This window comes from Centruroides sculpturatus, unplaced genomic scaffold, assembly GCF_000671375.1.
Source record: "Centruroides sculpturatus isolate CEXI.00-Female unplaced genomic scaffold, Cexi_2.0 scaffold442, whole genome shotgun sequence".
NCBI classification, from domain to species: domain Eukaryota; kingdom Metazoa; phylum Arthropoda; class Arachnida; order Scorpiones; family Buthidae; genus Centruroides; species Centruroides sculpturatus.
In genome coordinates this window covers 48,841-68,556 of record NW_019384718.1, presented here as the reverse complement: position 1 = coordinate 68,556, position 19,716 = coordinate 48,841, and the positions used below count along the sequence as shown (strand labels likewise).

Below are 19,716 nucleotides of genomic sequence, written 5' to 3'. Positions count from 1 at the left end.
GTTTTTCGTGTATCGTTTCCTTCATCAGTATGTGTAATATTTTCTAAATGCTTATACAAAATGTTTACCTTTTTGCATTATACAACATAAATCAGGGGGAGATGCCCACTAGGGAAAGATGGTAGGTATTTCAGATATCAATAAAACATTCTATAGAACGCGTTGAGAACACGCAAACCCCGAATGACATCACTTCCTGCATATAAAAATATTCGCAACGTCAAGTAAAATATTTTACCGCTAACTCAAATATCAGACATCTATCCCGGACCCTAGTGTAGTGTAGTGTATACTCTATACATTCTAATGTGTAGATGTTGAGTATTCAACAACATTGAAACTGAAATAAATTTAAGAAAATATATTCCTTTAAAACTTTGATGTATTTTTACTTTTCCGGCTGTTATATATAACAGAGGGAAGTATGGCGAGAGGTCAAAAAATGACCCTCCAAGATTTTTACATTTTTGGACTCAGAAGACCTTGAAACGTCGAGAAATGGAAAAAAAATCGGGGGTAATTTCTGTATGTATAGATGTTATTGTGTGGAGAAGCAAGATTTTGTTCACACTCTTTGAAGCTTAATAACTTCTGTGCTTTTTGTCGAAAATTTCTGAAATTTTGCAGGGAGGCTTATTTATTAGGGGAATTGATTCTATTAAATTTTGATGATTAATTAAAGGTCGAGGAAGTGAGGAGAGAAAGAGGGTCGTGTATTTCTTCAGTATGGTTAGATTTAATGAAGAGTTTATTCGCTACTATCATTTACAATTCTTTATAAAATCCATCCCAACCCTCAAAATTAAGCTATTTCCTATTTTATAATAGTTAAAAATATAAAAAGTTTTTGAAATAAAATATGATAACAGATGGCGCCGCCAAATGTTGCCGGGAAAGTTAAGCAACTCGTTGCCGGATTTTTTGCAAAGGAATAGTGTTAAAATCGAATTCATTTTTTAATAAAATATACAAGCATTATATGGTTTTTATTTTTTGCTTTTAACAAAAAGGAAACACGGAAAATATATTTTAGAATGATTTATATCTGTGGAGAAATTTAAAAATTTATTCTTGAGATCCACGAAAATTACTGTTGATTAGTAATAGTTATAACTCTTAAATATGAATGAAGACCGAGTTTGAAAATGATTGAAGACTTTTATAAGTTCACCCTCTCCTGCAATCAGTTAAATGTTCACAATGCCGTGAAGAAGACCGAGAAATGTTTAGAAAAAAACCGTCAGTTATGCTTGAAAGCTGTCTTTGTTGCGACTGTTATGCATTATAAAAATGATAGGCATCAATTATTTCACCCCATTACATAACAATATACAGTATTGTTATATAAGATTTGTTTTGTTGTATGATGATAAAACAAGGTCAAAGTCAAAAGAGGACTTAAGAAGAATTTAAGAAGAAAATATTTTATATAAATAATAATAAAATGTCTTTTAATTTTAACTGAAAAGTTTATAACTTGATTAGAGATAAAATTATTGATTAAAGAATAGAAATGTTTATCCATTTGTAATGGAACTTTTAATGTTTTTTTATATTAAATTTATTTATAATCTCATAATTATCCCATAACGTTATTGCTATTGGCAAAACCATAAAAATATATGAAAAAAGAAAGTAAAAAGCATTAGTGATCCAGATCACGAAAAACAAAACATAACCTTACTAAGTACTTCAATACAAATACCATATCATCTTCACAGTCAACAAAGGCTTATAGTAGCCCAAAGTAATGGATATAGCTGCATTAGAAAAAAAAAAATTGAAAGGTTTTTTTGTTCTTTTTTGTCAAACATGGCTAACAAAAGTATTTTTTATGATCGTTACATTAAGGGATGATATTACTCATATAAAAACCATGAGCTATTATTAACAATTAATCAATATAAAGTTATACTGAATAAAACGTAATATAATGTAATAGAAAAGTCTGAAGTATTTTAAAATATGTATGTATAATTAGAATTAGATATTTTTATAATCACGTAAAATCTTTTTATAAGTATGGCATATAAATTTCAGTTAGTTTAAAGTTTATACTTTGATATAATATAAATGAATATAATTATATTAAATATTAATCACTGCCACATTCTCCCTCTGGCGGCGGCGGCAAGAGGTAACTTTAAATATTAACATTTATTGATTTTTAAATTGATAAAGATTAAATATTCTGTCCATNCATTCTAATTTTAATGCAAAATTATAATAAGTTATTTCGTTTTGTTTTTAATGATAAATCTTGTGAAATTTTTAATTTAATCATTTTCGTATAATATTAAACTTTTTAAACTTATTAGCTGTGGTTAAATGTTTATAGGCTGATACTGTTAATTAAAATTATAAGTTAATATTATAATTTTAATTGTCCATCTATTGGAATTTTTAAATTTTAGTATATAAATACATTTATTTGACTATTTTTTAAGACATATAATTTATAGATTTATAAATCAGTATTAAGAATTTTTTAAATCTTACAATAACAAAAACATTTAAGAAGAATTATATCTAAAAATCTGTTTCCAAGTGAATCTAAATTAATTTATATGTTTGTAAATTAAAATGCCAGTCATTAAGTTTTTGATTTATGTACTGTACTGTACAGTAACAAGCAAGCCTCATAGACCAACAATACATCTCTATTGTTAATTATGTTAACCTGTTCTGTTAAGGAGCAGGTTAATATGGTAAACAATAGGTTCATATATACATAAGCTCATGTTTATTAATTACTTAACTTACTCTCAATTAATATTTTTGACATGTTTTAATTTAATATAGCGGAATGCCTATTTTATTTATAATTTTGTTTTTATTTTTATAAAATTATTATTATTATTATGATATATGAATATTAAATTAAAATGTTGTTATTATAATTATTATAAGTTTATAAGTTTAGAAAATATTGTTAAAAGTCAAAAATAATTTTAAATTAGTATTTTTTTTTCTTTCCAATAAATGTTTCCTGCATATTTAAGCCTTTTTTTAGTAAGGATAAATTTTATTAAGTTCAGTTTATATTTGGTCTGCTTTGTGTTTATGAGCTGTATAATAGCAGGTAGATGCGTCTTACTATGATGACTTTTATGACCATTAATAAAACTGGAAAGAAAAACAATGATAACAAATTTTTCACATAATTATTTATTGCAAGAAAAAGTTAACTCACGCTGGGGAATTTTAGATTAAGAATATATTTTTTTAGTAACTTATGAATTGAAAATCCCTAGACATAATATTTACAATAGCATTACTCAGTTTTAGTGTATGTCAGTAAAGTGATGAGTTATATTACAAAAAATGTCGCCCTTTTTTCTAATTTATGCGCTATTAATTCTCAAAGAACTAAAATCTAGAATGCATAAAATTGACCTAGCTTATATTGTTAAGTTTCCACTTTTCTTTTTCTTTTTTTTTCTTCTCATATTTTTGTATTTGATGAATCATGTTTGCAAAGTTAAAATTTGTCTAACCTACATAATGTACAAGGTCAATTTTTTTCCTTGTCTGTCTAGTATCTTATCTTGTTTAGAAGGACATTGATAAAGAAAGTATAGTATTTTGAGATAAGATAAAATAACACAACTTGTTCTATTATAAAAATGCTGAGATGTGATGAAGAATTTTTTAAATTATAAACGACATATTAAAAATACATTAAGCAGTTGTTTTTTTTATAAAAGCTGTTTTTTTAATTAATGTAAATAATGCTGTGAAGTTAGTTTTATATTCCTTAGTAAGCAGAAACTTTGCTTGAATTATTCTGTGCAAGTTAACGATAGTAATGGAGCATGTTATCACGCGATCATCAATTCGTGACACAACTTTGCAGTTAACAATATAAGCATAACGCATTTTATATTTGCCTATTCTTTAATGTATAAAGTGGACAATACATAACTAAAACACGGTATAATTTTATAAATTTCTTTCGTATATTTTTAAAGTGTTTAAATGTATTTAATTTCAGCTTTATTCATAGCTCTTATGATATACTTAATTATGTTTATCCACCTAATTAACGAATCAAAAATAGAATTTAAAAATGTAAACACGCGTGTAATTAAATACATTATGCATATTTTACAGTTTATATTTAAAAACAATTTTACTTGAATAAAGTAGAAAATATTACTATATCAGTACTTTAATATCTAAAACTTTTTCATATGCTTAATAATAATAAGTTTATCTAAAAAATTAAGGTAAAATGCTATTGCAAAAGAAAATACTGTCATTAAGAAAACGAGATTCACGACTCATGATTAGATGATGAATCTCTTTCTTTAATAATAATGGCATTCTCTCTTCAATAAGGCTTTTTCCTTAATTCTTAACCTAAATTCCTTAAACTTATTATTCTTCTGAAAGAGTTTTACTTGTTAAAAATTCTGACATTATATTACTCTTAAAGAAACATTAAGATTCATATTCTAATCACAGTAATTCTAGAATAAGTCACCGTACCGCTATATGCCAAGTACAAGATAAACATGAAGACCCTTTTTTTAAAAAAATATATTTACAAGACAATTCACACGAAAAATTAAAGTTTTATCTGACGATGAGTTATATTTTTCTTGAAGATAATCCTTCATTGTATTATTCTTCCTTGGGAATATCTATTCCTCTAATTCTGTAAGGATAGTATGAATTGTTTCTAAATATATATATGTTGTTTTTTTAGATTTAACATTTTGGAATGGACTTATTTATTCATTCTAATTTTAATGCAAAATTATAATAAGTTATTTCGTTTTGTTTTTAATGATAAATCTTGTGAAATTTTTAATTTAATCATTTTCGTATAATATTAAACTTTTTAAACTTATTAGCTGTGGTTAAATGTTTATAGGCTGATACTGTTAATTAAAATTATAAGTTAATATTATAATTTTAATTGTCCATCTATTGGAATTTTTAAATTTTAGTATATAAATACATTTATTTGACTATTTTTTAAGACATATAATTTATAGATTTATAAATCAGTATTAAGAATTTTTTAAATCTTACAATAACAAAAACATTTAAGAAGAATTATATCTAAAAATCTGTTTCCAAGTGAATCTAAATTAATTTATATGTTTGTAAATTAAAATGCCAGTCATTAAGTTTTTGATTTATGTACTGTACTGTACAGTAACAAGCAAGCCTCATAGACCAACAATACATCTCTATTGTTAATTATGTTAACCTGTTCTGTTAAGGAGCAGGTTAATATGGTAAACAATAGGTTCATATATACATAAGCTCATGTTTATTAATTACTTAACTTACTCTCAATTAATATTTTTGACATGTTTTAATTTAATATAGCGGAATGCCTATTTTATTTATAATTTTGTTTTTATTTTTATAAAATTATTATTATTATTATGATATATGAATATTAAATTAAAATGTTGTTATTATAATTATTATAAGTTTATAAGTTTAGAAAATGTTGTTAAAAGTCAAAAATAATTTTAAATTAGTATTTTTTTTTTTCTTTCCAATAAATGTTTCCTGCATATTTAAGCCTTTTTTTAGTAAGGATAAATTTTATTAAGTTCAGTTTATATTTGGTCTGCTTTGTGTTTATGAGCTGTATAATAGCAGGTAGATGCGTCTTACTATGATGACTTTTATGACCATTAATAAAACTGGAAAGAAAAACAATGATAACAAATTTTTCACATAATTATTTATTGCAAGAAAAAGTTAACTCACGCTGGGGAATTTTAGATTAAGAATATATTTTTTTAGTAACTTATGAATTGAAAATCCCTAGACATAATATTTACAATAGCATTACTCAGTTTTAGTGTATGTCAGTAAAGTGATGAGTTATATTACAAAAAATGTCGCCCTTTTTTCTAATTTATGCGCTATTAATTCTCAAAGAACTAAAATCTAGAATGCATAAAATTGACCTAGCTTATATTGTTAAGTTTCCACTTTTCTTTTTCTTTTTTTTTCTTCTCATATTTTTGTATTTGATGAATCATGTTTGCAAAGTTAAAATTTGTCTAACCTACATAATGTACAAGGTCAATTTTTTTCCTTGTCTGTCTAGTATCTTATCTTGTTTAGAAGGACATTGATAAAGAAAGTATAGTATTTTGAGATAAGATAAAATAACACAACTTGTTCTATTATAAAAATGCTGAGATGTGATGAAGAATTTTTTAAATTATAAACGACATATTAAAAATACATTAAGCAGTTGTTTTTTTTATAAAAGCTGTTTTTTTAATTAATGTAAATAATGCTGTGAAGTTAGTTTTATATTCCTTAGTAAGCAGAAACTTTGCTTGAATTATTCTGTGCAAGTTAACGATAGTAATGGAGCATGTTATCACGCGATCATCAATTCGTGACACAACTTTGCAGTTAACAATATAAGCATAACGCATTTTATATTTGCCTATTCTTTAATGTATAAAGTGGACAATACATAACTAAAACACGGTATAATTTTATAAATTTCTTTCGTATATTTTTAAAGTGTTTAAATGTATTTAATTTCAGCTTTATTCATAGCTCTTATGATATACTTAATTATGTTTATCCACCTAATTAACGAATCAAAAATAGAATTTAAAAATGTAAACACGCGTGTAATTAAATACATTATGCATATGCCTATAGAAAACTGTAGTGTTTTAATAAAAAATATATGAAGAGATTGAATTAGTGCTGTTAGTTCTCAACTACTTGTCGACAACCGGAGATAACAATTTCAATACTTCCTGCTTAATCACTTTTCACTTATCACCCTTGGCTGTTTGAAGTAGATAAATACAATGTTTCTGGATGAAATTTTAATATTTAAACACACATTTACTTCTTACGTGCTGCTTCTCAGCCTACTTACAAAAATATATACTGTAGGTTTTGGTCTGGGCATTTTTGTTTATTTATATTGTCGAAAAGAAAGATTTGCATCCCCAAAATAGTTACATTAATATAAAAATTTATTATTCGGCCAGTGAATAATAAATATTTTTGTTGAGATTTTTAGTTTTTAACTTTGAATGTTAAACATATATTTTATTTTAAAATGGATGCAATCTAACTTTATATATACATATATAAGTATGCTTATAATATTAATGAATAAAATTATTAACAAAAAAATAAAAATGTATATGATGATCAAGATATTGATATTAAAATATAAAATCAATAACTAATACTAATTTTATTTTCTTAGAATTAATATATCATGTTAAGAAATATTCCAGAAATATCACGTTTATTCCAGAAATATGAGATTTTCTTTTAATTTTTGAATAGAATGTATTAGAATTTAGTTCTTACACCGAAAATGACTATTGTGAACGAATTAAATTATCATAACAAGCAATAATATATTGTTCTAAATGTTTAGTCAGAATTTTCAATTCTTTAATAAAGGAATTGTCATAATGTAGTCAGAATTTGTACTTATTTTAGCACTCAAATTTTATTTTAAGTTTTTCTCGTATTCTCTAATTAATTAAGAAATTTTTTAACAGTATTCTACATTAAATAGAATTCATAAAAGAGCAGTTTACATAATGAAACCAAAAATAATCATATTTAAAAAACAGAAAAAAATTTCCAAAAAATTCAATTGTATCATTTGTCTTTGTTTTTTTTAGAATCATTAGTAACTTGATTATATTTAGTAAACGATACTACAAAGTCGAGTTAAACATTTTTCTATCATATCTTTTCTTGTCTCTGTTATTTAAAGCTTTATTCTGATAACATCATTTATCATCATAAAAATTGGAACCCTTCACCTGTTTGAGATAAACATAGAAGTCTGTTATTGATCGTTATTTTTTCTTTTTTCTTTCAATTTACAAACTAAATCTCAGTTTATTTTTTTAAATTTCAAATTTAAGAAAAAGAAAGGAAATTCTGTTTATTGTTTCAGATAAAAAATTGGAAAATTTTAAATGGCTTTAGTATAGAAAATAAATTGTTTAAATCGTAATATTTATATAGAAGTGAAGTTTAGAGGATTTATATAATTTTCTTTCAAAGGTCGGTGGATTAAAGTTAAATTTATTTTAAATACAATTGATAGAACCATTATCAAAATAAATCTGGCAAAAGCGAAAATGTGGAATATGAATTTGATAGATTACGGTATTAAGTTCCATTATTTTACAAATGAAAAATGTGCATTAATATTGTATTAAGTCTTCGGTTTGTAAGTATAGTTGATGCCAGAGACTGTTGTATATTTTATGATGTTGAAAAGTAACCAAAGTTACGATAAACTCGCGACAAGTGATGCCATCTAGTACTTCGAAACGTAACCTTATAAACAAGCTTTAAATAATTATTCTACTACATAAAAATTTAAAATTTTATGCAAAATATCTGTAATTTTTTCATTATTTTTATTGAATAAAATTTTCTTTCTCCTCTTACAGATTCCTTGCGTGATAATGACACGGCGGCTTCTGTTTTTAACCAAATGATATCATTAAGAAATCATGCAGAAAGTCAACCTAAATTGTAGGTATTCATTTTAAAAAATTAAAGTTTTAATTTCTTTCTCTTCGGTTTAAAGCTAATTTAGTAGCTTTTTTTAACGGTATAATTTTATAATTTCTATTAAAATAATCACCTTTTGCAAATCTAATATTAGATTCATTAATATTAAAGCAAATTGTCGTCGAGTTAACGCATTATAATCTATGTTTAAAAATTAATTTCGGTAGGATTGATGATCTTCAGATCTTGAATAGATTAAAGTGATAGTGAGGAATGCCTGCTACAGTATCTTATTGACCGAATGTAATTTTATTTAGCTTTATTAACATTTATAAGAAATGCTTTGCATTGAATATTTATTAATATTTGTTAATAGTATTAAATGCAATTATTTTCGGTTCGTTTGTCTGTTTTTCTTCTTTATACATATTTAAAGTATGTTTTTTTTTTGTTGTTGTTGTTGTTGAAAGATACGTGGATTTTAGTTATGTTAATCAATAGAAACTAAATTTTTTACTATCTAAACTTAATATTTATTTATTTTAAGAAGCAAAGATAATAAATTTGTAAAGTTTCTTTCTTGTACTGCTGAATTTAAAATTGTGTTTGTTTAGTTTGAAACGTGACTATTTTTCATTATTATCATTCAAAATATGAAACGTCTATTGTGTAAGAAAAGTCAGTAGATGCTGCCAAACTTGATTTTTCTCTTAAATTAAGTGTACTTTTTTAAATTGTTATTTTTCAAAGGTAGGTATTTCTATTATACTAATCCTAAGATGCTACTAAAATCACGTCGTCTAACATTTATTACAGATTTGCATTAGAGATTATTTTTGCATTTAGTTAAAAATTCTATTTTTACAAAATATTTTCACAGATTGACAATGGTCGATAGAAAATTCTCAGTTAGATTTCACTCTTAATAAGTTTAGTGAAATTTATATAGTAGAACACCCATAAGATTTGAACGGTGATAGCTCATTCATATCCAATGAATGGATGATGATAACTGTGAATAGGGGAATACCAATTTGATTTACTCTAAAATCTCTCTTTTTTTTTTGTTAAAATTATTTCTATTATTATTATTATTATTATCTGCAAAAATTTTTGATATATGACCTTTCGGATCACCTGAATAAACTTTATTTTTTTCCAAAGAAACAGATATGATATAAAGTTTTTATTTTGAGGTCATCATATCTTCATGAAGAGAGTAATTTCAGTTGCACTCTCATCACAAAGTTCTTGCACTGCATACAGACAGGAAAAAAAATAAAGAAAAAAAAACCTTCTACAAGAATAAAGTAATAGCCTTTACTTCTATCAGTCGATAATTCGATCAAGACTAAAATCCTGCAACCTGAACCGAAATCCATTTCGATTCACAATATCCAGTATCGAATTTCTCCCAAATAAATTTATGAATAAAAAATTAAATTTACTATTTTTCTCTCTTCTCCGTTTACTATATAAAAATTTAATATATATCATTTATTAAAATGTGAAGTTTCATAGTAGCTGCTGTATAGATTATAAAGTTAACACGGATCGATCCGAAAACATCACCAATTCGAAGAATTTTTGATCAAAATTGATATTTTCAGATTTGTACAAATATTATAGATTGACAAGTATATTCAATAAAACGCTAATACGACCGAAATTTTGTTTACAGTTTTAGATAACTTATAGCAAAACGATAAATGTATACAGATAAGTAAAGTATACCAGAAGAAACGGGAGGAAAAAAATCCCAAAAATAAATTTAATATACGCCTGACAAATATATGTTTCAAGTTGAAATTGAAAGCGGTAGAAATACGTGTTAGGAATGAAAAATGATCGAATCCACACAATAAATAAAAGATAAACCCATCCTATAAAATAAAAAATAATAATAATAAAAAAAAGAAGTATTTGATTCCTACATACGATACAAATTCCTATTCTTCAAACTCATTTTCTGACTCGCTATCAGGCATTTATGTAATACTTTCTTTACTCGCTTGTCCGTTCTTTTTTTTTCCTGTATAGGCATATCCCGCACCAATTATATTTTCTTAAAATTACCAGTTGGACCATTTAAGTGCACTTTGCAAAGTAAGAATTTATTGCAGGAACATATTTAAGTGAACAAGCCAAGCGAAACATAAAAGGCGGACGAACATGTTGGTGAGAGTGCTTCTACACACCAAAGACATAATTGATTAGGAGTTATGTACTCAGACTTAACAGGATGCTTTTACACAGCAGTTATATTGATCTTTTGAAGACATATCCACGGCTTCTTCCAACATCAGTAATGGCATCGAACATTTTGATGTCACTTTATTTTAAATTGATAGATTCTTTGACATTAATGTCTCTTAAGCAAAGCGCTGGAGGCGTCTCGGTAAGTTTATGTTACATAAAAATCAAAGTATTGCGCGTTTCTACCATTTGGAAGAGTTAAATACGTTTTATCTTTTGTTCTTAACTTCTATACAACAGATTGAGATTAAATTTATATGTTAATTGTATTAAGTTGTTTTATTTCTTTCGATCTCTTTCTCTTCTAAAGCAATAGGGAAATTTCTCATCGTATACAGAAATTGACTTGTTTTTAGAGAATTTTGCAAAAATCGCTCGTGTTTCCCTGTTCATATTTAACAACGAATTGTATTTAGAATGTAAAATGTTTATATTTAGAATTTACGTCTAAAATACTGTAATTCTAGTCAAAGAAGTGATTATAAATGATTTACTTGGTAAACTGTGATAAATAAAAACGATCTGTTTATACGTGATATCAATTAAATGGGACTTTATCTTGTTTCGAAGATTTTTATTTCGTTTTCTCCTATTATTATTATTATTATTATCTGCAAAAATTTTTGATATATGACCTTTCGGATCACCTGAATAAACTTTATTTTTTTCCAAAGAAACAGATATGATATAAAGTTTTTATTTTGAGGTCATCATATCTTCATGAAGAGAGTAATTTCAGTTGCACTCTCATCACAAAGTTCTTGCACTGCATACAGACAGGAAAAAAAATAAAGAAAAAAAAACCTTCTACAAGAATAAAGTAATAGCCTTTACTTCTATCAGTCGATAATTCGATCAAGACTAAAATCCTGCAACCTGAACCGAAATCCATTTCGATTCACAATATCCAGTATCGAATTTCTCCCAAATAAATTTATGAATAAAAAATTAAATTTACTATTTTTCTCTCTTCTCCGTTTACTATATAAAAATTTAATATATATCATTTATTAAAATGTGAAGTTTCATAGTAGCTGCTGTATAGATTATAAAGTTAACACGGATCGATCCGAAAACATCACCAATTCGAAGAATTTTTGATCAAAATTGATATTTTCAGATTTGTACAAATATTATAGATTGACAAGTATATTCAATAAAACGCTAATACGACCGAAATTTTGTTTACAGTTTTAGATAACTTATAGCAAAACGATAAATGTATACAGATAAGTAAAGTATACCAGAAGAAACGGGAGGAAAAAAATCCCAAAAATAAATTTAATATACGCCTGACAAATATATGTTTCAAGTTGAAATTGAAAGCGGTAGAAATACGTGTTAGGAATGAAAAATGATCGAATCCACACAATAAATAAAAGATAAACCCATCCTATAAAATAAAAAATAATAATAATAAANAAATTGGGCGGGTTAAGTGACATATGAAGATTGTGGGTGGTCTTTTTTTTATCACTGCTTGAGATTTATTAATTTATATTCGGTAAATATAATAATTTTAAAGAGGGAAAAAATCATGATTAATGATTAAAAGAAAGAGATATTAATTAGAAAATTGTTAGAGATGAACAAATACATTATTTTCTTAACTTAATTTTTCAAAAAATGCCAATATTTAAAAAAAATCAAATGATTTTTTACATAATTATGAACTTTTTTTACCGTTTAAAATGAAAAAAGTTCATTAATTTTTAATTAATTAAATATTTTTTTAACAATTTGCGCTTGAGAATATAATTAAAATTAGCAAATTAAATTGTATTTGCACAAAGTATTATTATTTTTTTTTCAGCATTGTTAATGACGGTTATATATAATGGAAAATATATTTTTTAATAACTCAATTAAATTAAGAAAGAAACGATAAAGTTATACAGATCTTATTCTTATTTATAAAGTAGATAATAATAAAATATAATATTAAAAATAACGTGTATAAAATCTCAAGAAAAATTCAAATTTATTCGAGATGAATCTCCATATAAATAAGAAGGAAAATTGAAAATTTTGTTTTGTTTACTACCGTTTTTTGGGAAGAAGAAGTAGAGATTAAAGCAGAATCAGTTACATAAAAATTAAATAAAATTATGTAAGCATAAATATATGCCTACATACTCTATACAAATTGTAAATAATTAAAACAAACAATATATATAGGTAATAATAAACCCATATAATTATATATTATTTATTATATATTCTATATACATGAGTAGTATATACGGTTGTGTATACAGGGAGAGAAACATACACGGTTATGTATATAAATACTATATATAACCGCGTATGCTTCTCTATACACTTCTGTATACATATAATTATGCTTATTAACTGTATATAGTTTTATATCTGAAGACATATATAATATACACATTTATATACAATTATATATCTATGATATATATGTAAGTTATATATTGTATATATAATATAAATAAATATATCAGTTTTATACTTGGGTATATTAGCTTATATATGAATGAATTATCAAATAGATCTATTTGATTTTTTTTTCGTTAAAGATATTTTCTCCAGTCAACTATAAGTATTAAAGTCTGTAAAAATTAAATTTACATTATTTTTGAGAAAAACATGACGTTATTATTACCTCAAATTAATGCATTAAAAAGAAACAATCTTCGTTATTATTCTACTGATAAATTTGAAATCAACTGAAAAACAAAGATGGGAAAAAAATCATTTCGAGTAACTTGTGACCCAACAAATGAGCCATCAAAGTAAGTTTTAAAGCTGAAAAAAAAAGAGATTTATAAAGTTAAACAAAACTCCCACTTCATTCTGTCACTAGGAGTGAAAACTTCGCATATAGATTTATCACTCGATCAAGCGGCAGAACCATATGTCTTTACTCTTAATTGAACACGTCTGTATTATTACCACACAGATGCCCCACTGTGACAATTATTATCCAATCTACAGTTACAACCGGGATAATTCGATAATATCCATTATGACGTCTTTACTATCGTCCATTTTTCGATCCAACAAAATTGACATTTTTATCCTTTTTTTACCCCCTCCAACGAAACAGTACTTCACACAAAAATAAACCTTCCATTCGGGCCAACGAACAGCTTTATCCTAACCACGCCTCGGTCATGTTTGGAATAAGTGATGCACTCAACCCTTCATAACTGTCATTAAGTACATCAAAACCCAGAATAATCGATACGAGAATATTCTTCTTTAAATAGCTTTTCAGTTCTTTAATATTAAAAGATGTTGGCTAAACGAGTGATACGAAGATAAGCTTAAATTTCTGTATTAATTTTATGACGATGCAGAATAAATTATTGTCGTGATTAATGGCAAAGTTTTCTTTTTCTTTTTTTTTACCTTCATATACGTAATTGACAGGCACAGTTATAGTGCTGCAAGGCAAATGGCAATAGCCTTTTTCCATTGGATGAGTCGATAGTTAGGACTGCAGACTGGCAGATCGTCACTGCGGGGCATACATTCTCCGAACTTAATCTACACTGTCGCATTTTGTAGTTCCTCCTTTTATATTTATTATTATATATTTTTTTTAAATTGTAGAATATGTTATGAACGTGCCATTTAGATCAGGAATTTTTCGGTTTCGTTAATTTATACACGCTTTAGGGGATATTTTTCGAGTTTTGGTAACTGGAAATGATACATTACAATGAAATTTATGCAACTTTTAATTGAATGTCCGATAGATAGTTTTCAAATGGTGGAATTTCTGTTTTGTTCGTGAAATAGTAACGATTTCGTTGGCGGAATCTATTCAGAAATATTTAACCATTCGTCAGAGTTGATAACAAATAGTTTTTAATAACTATATTTATTGTTTTCTGTAATGTGATATTCCATCAATTTAATAATAAAAGTTTTCTAAATGCCCAAACATTAGTAACAAAAGTTTCATTTACAAATGGACCTAATACGTGTATTTACGTGTAAAAAAAACATATAGGATATATATATATATATATAGATCTACATATCAAATTATTAAAGAAAATCTTAATTTTATAAAATTCTTTAGCGATTATTTGATTTTAATATGGTAATTATTGATCGACGGATCTATTTGAATATTGAGAACTTTTGCATTTATTAATGAATTTTCTTTATATACGACTAAACAATTTGAAGAACTTCGTATCGAGAATAATTAAATTTAAGTATTTGTTTAACGCGATTAATTATTGTGGAAGCATTTTTATCTAACAAGAATTCATTATTTTTTAAACTGTGAATGACTCCATAACAATCATTGAAGCTTAAATTTTGTTACGTATAAAGTTTCAAGACTGCTAGAAAGCAATTACAAATGTTTAATGAGAAACTTAATGATTTTAAATACATTAAATTATAAAAATTAATAATTCATATGACATTTAAAGTGCAGTATGCCATAAGAGTAAGGATATTTGGAGCTTCCAGTTTAATAAGCCCTACAGTATTTTGGGAATTGTATCAAAATGGCAGAAAGCTAATGGTAGCTACTGAGAAATAATTAAGTAACACTTTTATCTGAAATTGTTCTTAAAGTAAGACAGATTTCGTGAACATCCACTACAGCAAAGTAAATATGGGGCTCAGGAGATAGCCTAAACTTTAATCGCCTTAACTGAAACGTGTGTCTTTGCTATCGATTCCCTCGACGGTAGAATGAAACATTTACTTGCTTTTCTTTTATTTTTTTACTTTTATATATTCATTTATTAATGATATCTAGATTATTATTAGATTAGTACATTCATATCAGTGTCAGTCGGAATAACTGTTAACTCCCTTATGTATAATTGAGTGAATTATAGTGGCTAATCATGTAAGATAAGATAAGAACCACCAGAGAAGATTAATGAGAGAAAAAAAATAAGCAAAAATTTTTCTTGCTCATATTTCTTCCAGAGTTCATTTTGTTATAGTTTTCTTGAATTATGTCTACACGGCGATCATTTCGCTTTTAAGAATGTTCGTTATTTTGTAATAATTATGCTGTGATGTACTAAATTATATGAATTTCTGTCTCGATTTTTCGTAAAGATTCATATATTTCATCACTCCCGATATCATTAGTGAATTATTTTTTATAATACCAGTTAGAAATTTATAATAGTTCATATATTAAATTGTAAAAAGCCACGATAAAAATCAAGATTTATACGTTTACAGAATATAGTTTTGTGGATTGAATTAGATATTTAATGTGTTTTCAATTTTATTCATTACAATTGATTAAAATTATTAAAAAAAAAATGTCGGCACGCAGAATTACAAAAGGTAAAATATTGTTTGTAACTGTAAAAACCCATAAAATTCTATATAAAAATAGCTAGATAATTATTTACCAAATTTACATGCAAGTAACGCCCTTTTAAACGAATCCTTATCTGATTTCCAACAATTTTTATCATATATCGCAGATAGGCAGAGGTTTAAAAAGCCATAAAACTACCATACCGGACTACTACTTTAGTCATAAACACGCACGAAAGGGGGGAAGAAATCTTCAAAAATTGATGTGCCACTTTCAGCAAAGTAGACTTAATAACTCTTTGGTACCAACAAACCACTCCCACTTTAATTGATATGAGGTTTAGGTTGTTGTCGAGCAAACAATCATCTGGATGAAACCGTATTTCGATAATGAATAGAAACGAAAACCCACCGAATGGAGGAAATGCCATTAAATTGTAATCAGGTTGACCACCGTGCAAGCAAACTCACGTGAGACATTCACCTGACCATTTGTAGTCGCTTTTTCGTCCATCTAAAACTGACCAATCGCCGTATGGGTATAATTCAATTGTGACAGTTAGGTGGAGACTACAACTCTGCGAGTGATCGTAAATCACAGATATTTCGGTTTGTGTATGTGCTGCTGCCTCACCCCTACAAACGAGAGCTCTGCGTGTGATTTTTGCAACTGAAGCTACTACAATGGGATTTTTCCCACTTTCTGTTCTACCACACGAAACTTTATTCGATCAACTGTGTTGTTATCTAAAGATTGTAGAAAGTTTAGTTTCTGGAGAGCGATCGTGTAGAAAATAAAAGACGAATGCTTTTACGGTTGTAATGGTTTCGTTCTAGCGAAAAGTTGTTGTTTGATAGGTCTTCTTTTTTTTTCCTCTGCTACAGATAAGGGCTTTAAAGCTGGGGTATATGGGCTTGCAAAGTTTTCTGATAAAATTCCATTGCTAAACAAAAATACGACCGCGTTAACTTAAATTTTTAGCCAAATCGTGCCACTGTTTCGCTATAAAATTATGATATATGTAAGTTATTTTAAGATATTGGCATTTTAAAACAATAAAAATATAACTAACTTTGTTTTTATAGTTAATTTTGTGTAATCCAAAGATTAAATTATCCCAAATATTTACGCATCGATTCGTTTATCATTTATTTAAACGTGGAAAATATATGTTTGTTCAACAGAGTAAAACTTGTTACGCTTGATTCTTCCATTCATGCTGTTGCTATTTTAGTAAGAGCGGTAATGACATTTTTGAAAATATTATTCCTCTTTTTTTTACCTTCAATAAACCAATAATTTACTGCAAAATGTAGACAACTATTAATAGACCATATAAGGATTTTCTTGTTTGAATTACAACTTCATATCAGCGGCGATGGAAAAAGTATCAACGATCATCACTCATAAGGATAATAACGATAATATGTCTACCATTTGTGATCTACCATTTTGCCAAATTGTCCCGTTATATATGATTGACCAGAAGAAAGTTTGTTGAGAAGAGGGGAAAAAAAGGCAAAAACGATCGACAATGTTGACATCAGCGTGACTAGCAACCAGTCGAAGTCTAATTGCCCCAAGACTATAGTGATTTATGATAGTGAAGTTGGTGTAGGCGTGGCAAAAGCTGTATAAAACAACACACCCGATGTCTTGTTCTCCAAGCTGCTCTTCTTCGCATAAGACGTGCGGAGCATAACCAATTGGAAAATTGCCAAGCATATGTTCCTTCTTGATTCTACGCGAATGACAGCATGCCACATGTGCGGCTTTATGGAAACAATTATTCCCTCTTACATATCCTAAACGTTTCCGAAAATTACTCGGATCCCTACGCCTGGGATTTGTTCTAGTACAAGAAACGAGAGCTCGAACCGGGACATTTTTATGCGTTTATTCCACCTCTGCACAACTGCTGTTACATAGGGGAGAACAATGAAGGATAGTGGCTGTGTTAATTTTTTTTTCCTAATTAAAACACTCATTATCGAAACAGATTTTTAAAAGTCCATACCAGATACAGCAGTTGTTATGTAGAATAAAGAATCAAGTCAGAAGAGAGGGAGGAAAAAAACAAGACTGGTTGCTATACATTCCGGGGACGTACGAGAGACACCGTTAAAAGGCGATTTTTTGGATGTCGCCACGTTATCAGCGATGCAATATATATGCAAAAATTCTCAATCTTCTCGCTAGCTTAGTCATGTGAAGAGATCCGCACAAATTCTCACAGAACAAAGAAAACCAGATATTTTCCTCACAATACTTTAATAAATGTTGAACATCGGATGAAGTTTAAAACTCTTGCTTAACAATTATTTTTACTACAGAATATAAAAGTGTAATTTTATTTCAATGTTACTCATAGCAAAACCTTGAATTCCCGGTCGTATTTATTACAAACATGTACTGCCAAGGGGTAAGAGACCTGCCAAAACAAGCGCAACATAAACATTAAGTCGTATTCATAACTCGATTTAATGATGACATTTAACATGTAATATTTATGAACCAGAACCAAGATTTGTCCGGTTTTACTCTCATATCGAACCGTATTATTCTTTACACTTATATAAACTTATATAGAGATACTTTTCACAGCGGGCATCATCCTACACGAACGTAAAAACTGCTACAATCGTAAATTTCAAGTATATAAATCTAACAATGTATATTAAACTTAAATATATTATATTTATTCGATCGTGCCTTTGAAAAAAAAGAAAATAAAAAACACCTAAATTATGGCTCCATCTTTGCTTCCTCGATAGCTTTTCATATCAGCGAAAGAAAAAGAAAGCCAGCTCTATCTAATTTATAATAATATAAAGAGATAAACGTCCGTGTGTCTGGCAGTGTCTTCTACAAAATTTATCAATCTGTCACGCTAATGTATACGATGACAAAATTTCGTGACTGGAGCCATATGTAGGTTAAATTCGAGAGAAGTTAAAAAAAATGAACTCGAATGCTCTCGAAACGATAATTTAACTCATTCTTATCATCGGTTTCTGCACGACTTGATTGATACAACTGTAAATTAGTATCGTGACTAACTTCGTTACTTACCGAATAGATGTATTAATAAATAAAAATACAAAAAGTACTCCAGTATAGGTTGGCACGTTCGTATAATATTTTTTTATGTCCGAAGTAGTATAAATGTTAATATTTTATTCCAGAACTCTTCTTAGGAGGAAAATGGATGCGGAGTGGCATTGACCAAGTGAGATGGCAACGATCGAAAGTTATAAAAAAATCATAGATGGGAAGGAAGAAGGACAAATGGTAACATGACTGGTAACTATCCGGTAGGACCGTGATTGCTACTATCCAACTAAATAATAACTTGTATGTAGTTTTGCTTATATAACGGATCCAACAACATAATTATGTATTGATGCATTATATTATTGTTTGACGTCCCAAAGGTAGAAGAGACAGAATAAAATCACGTCAGCCACCAGATGTAGGAACACATACAAAGGCGGAATTTGAGAAGAGTGTGATTGCAAAGGGAATTGCTAACACCTGTCTGCTTGTAAATGTCAGCTGTTTGCAGTTCTATCAGCTTATTTTATACAAAGAATTGATGGTTTTTGCTTCCATTTTCTAATGGTTTGCTTCCTATGATGGAGATGTTTATTAAACTTTACATTCTTTTTTTTTTATTTTTT

The 19,716-nt window shown here is 27.2% G+C and overlaps 1 long non-coding RNA gene across 2 annotated transcripts in view; it reads left to right on the top strand.

Moving 5' to 3' along the window:
* LOC111627963 overlaps positions 1-19,716 on the top strand; it is a 59,218-nt gene extending 39,502 nt beyond the window's left edge. For both annotated transcript variants that reach the window (XR_002757095.1, XR_002757096.1), the window contains exons 3-5: positions 8,439-8,523; positions 19,222-19,390; positions 19,471-19,716. This is a non-coding gene — a long non-coding RNA (uncharacterized LOC111627963). The remainder of the gene's footprint in view (positions 1-8,438; positions 8,524-19,221; positions 19,391-19,470) is intronic.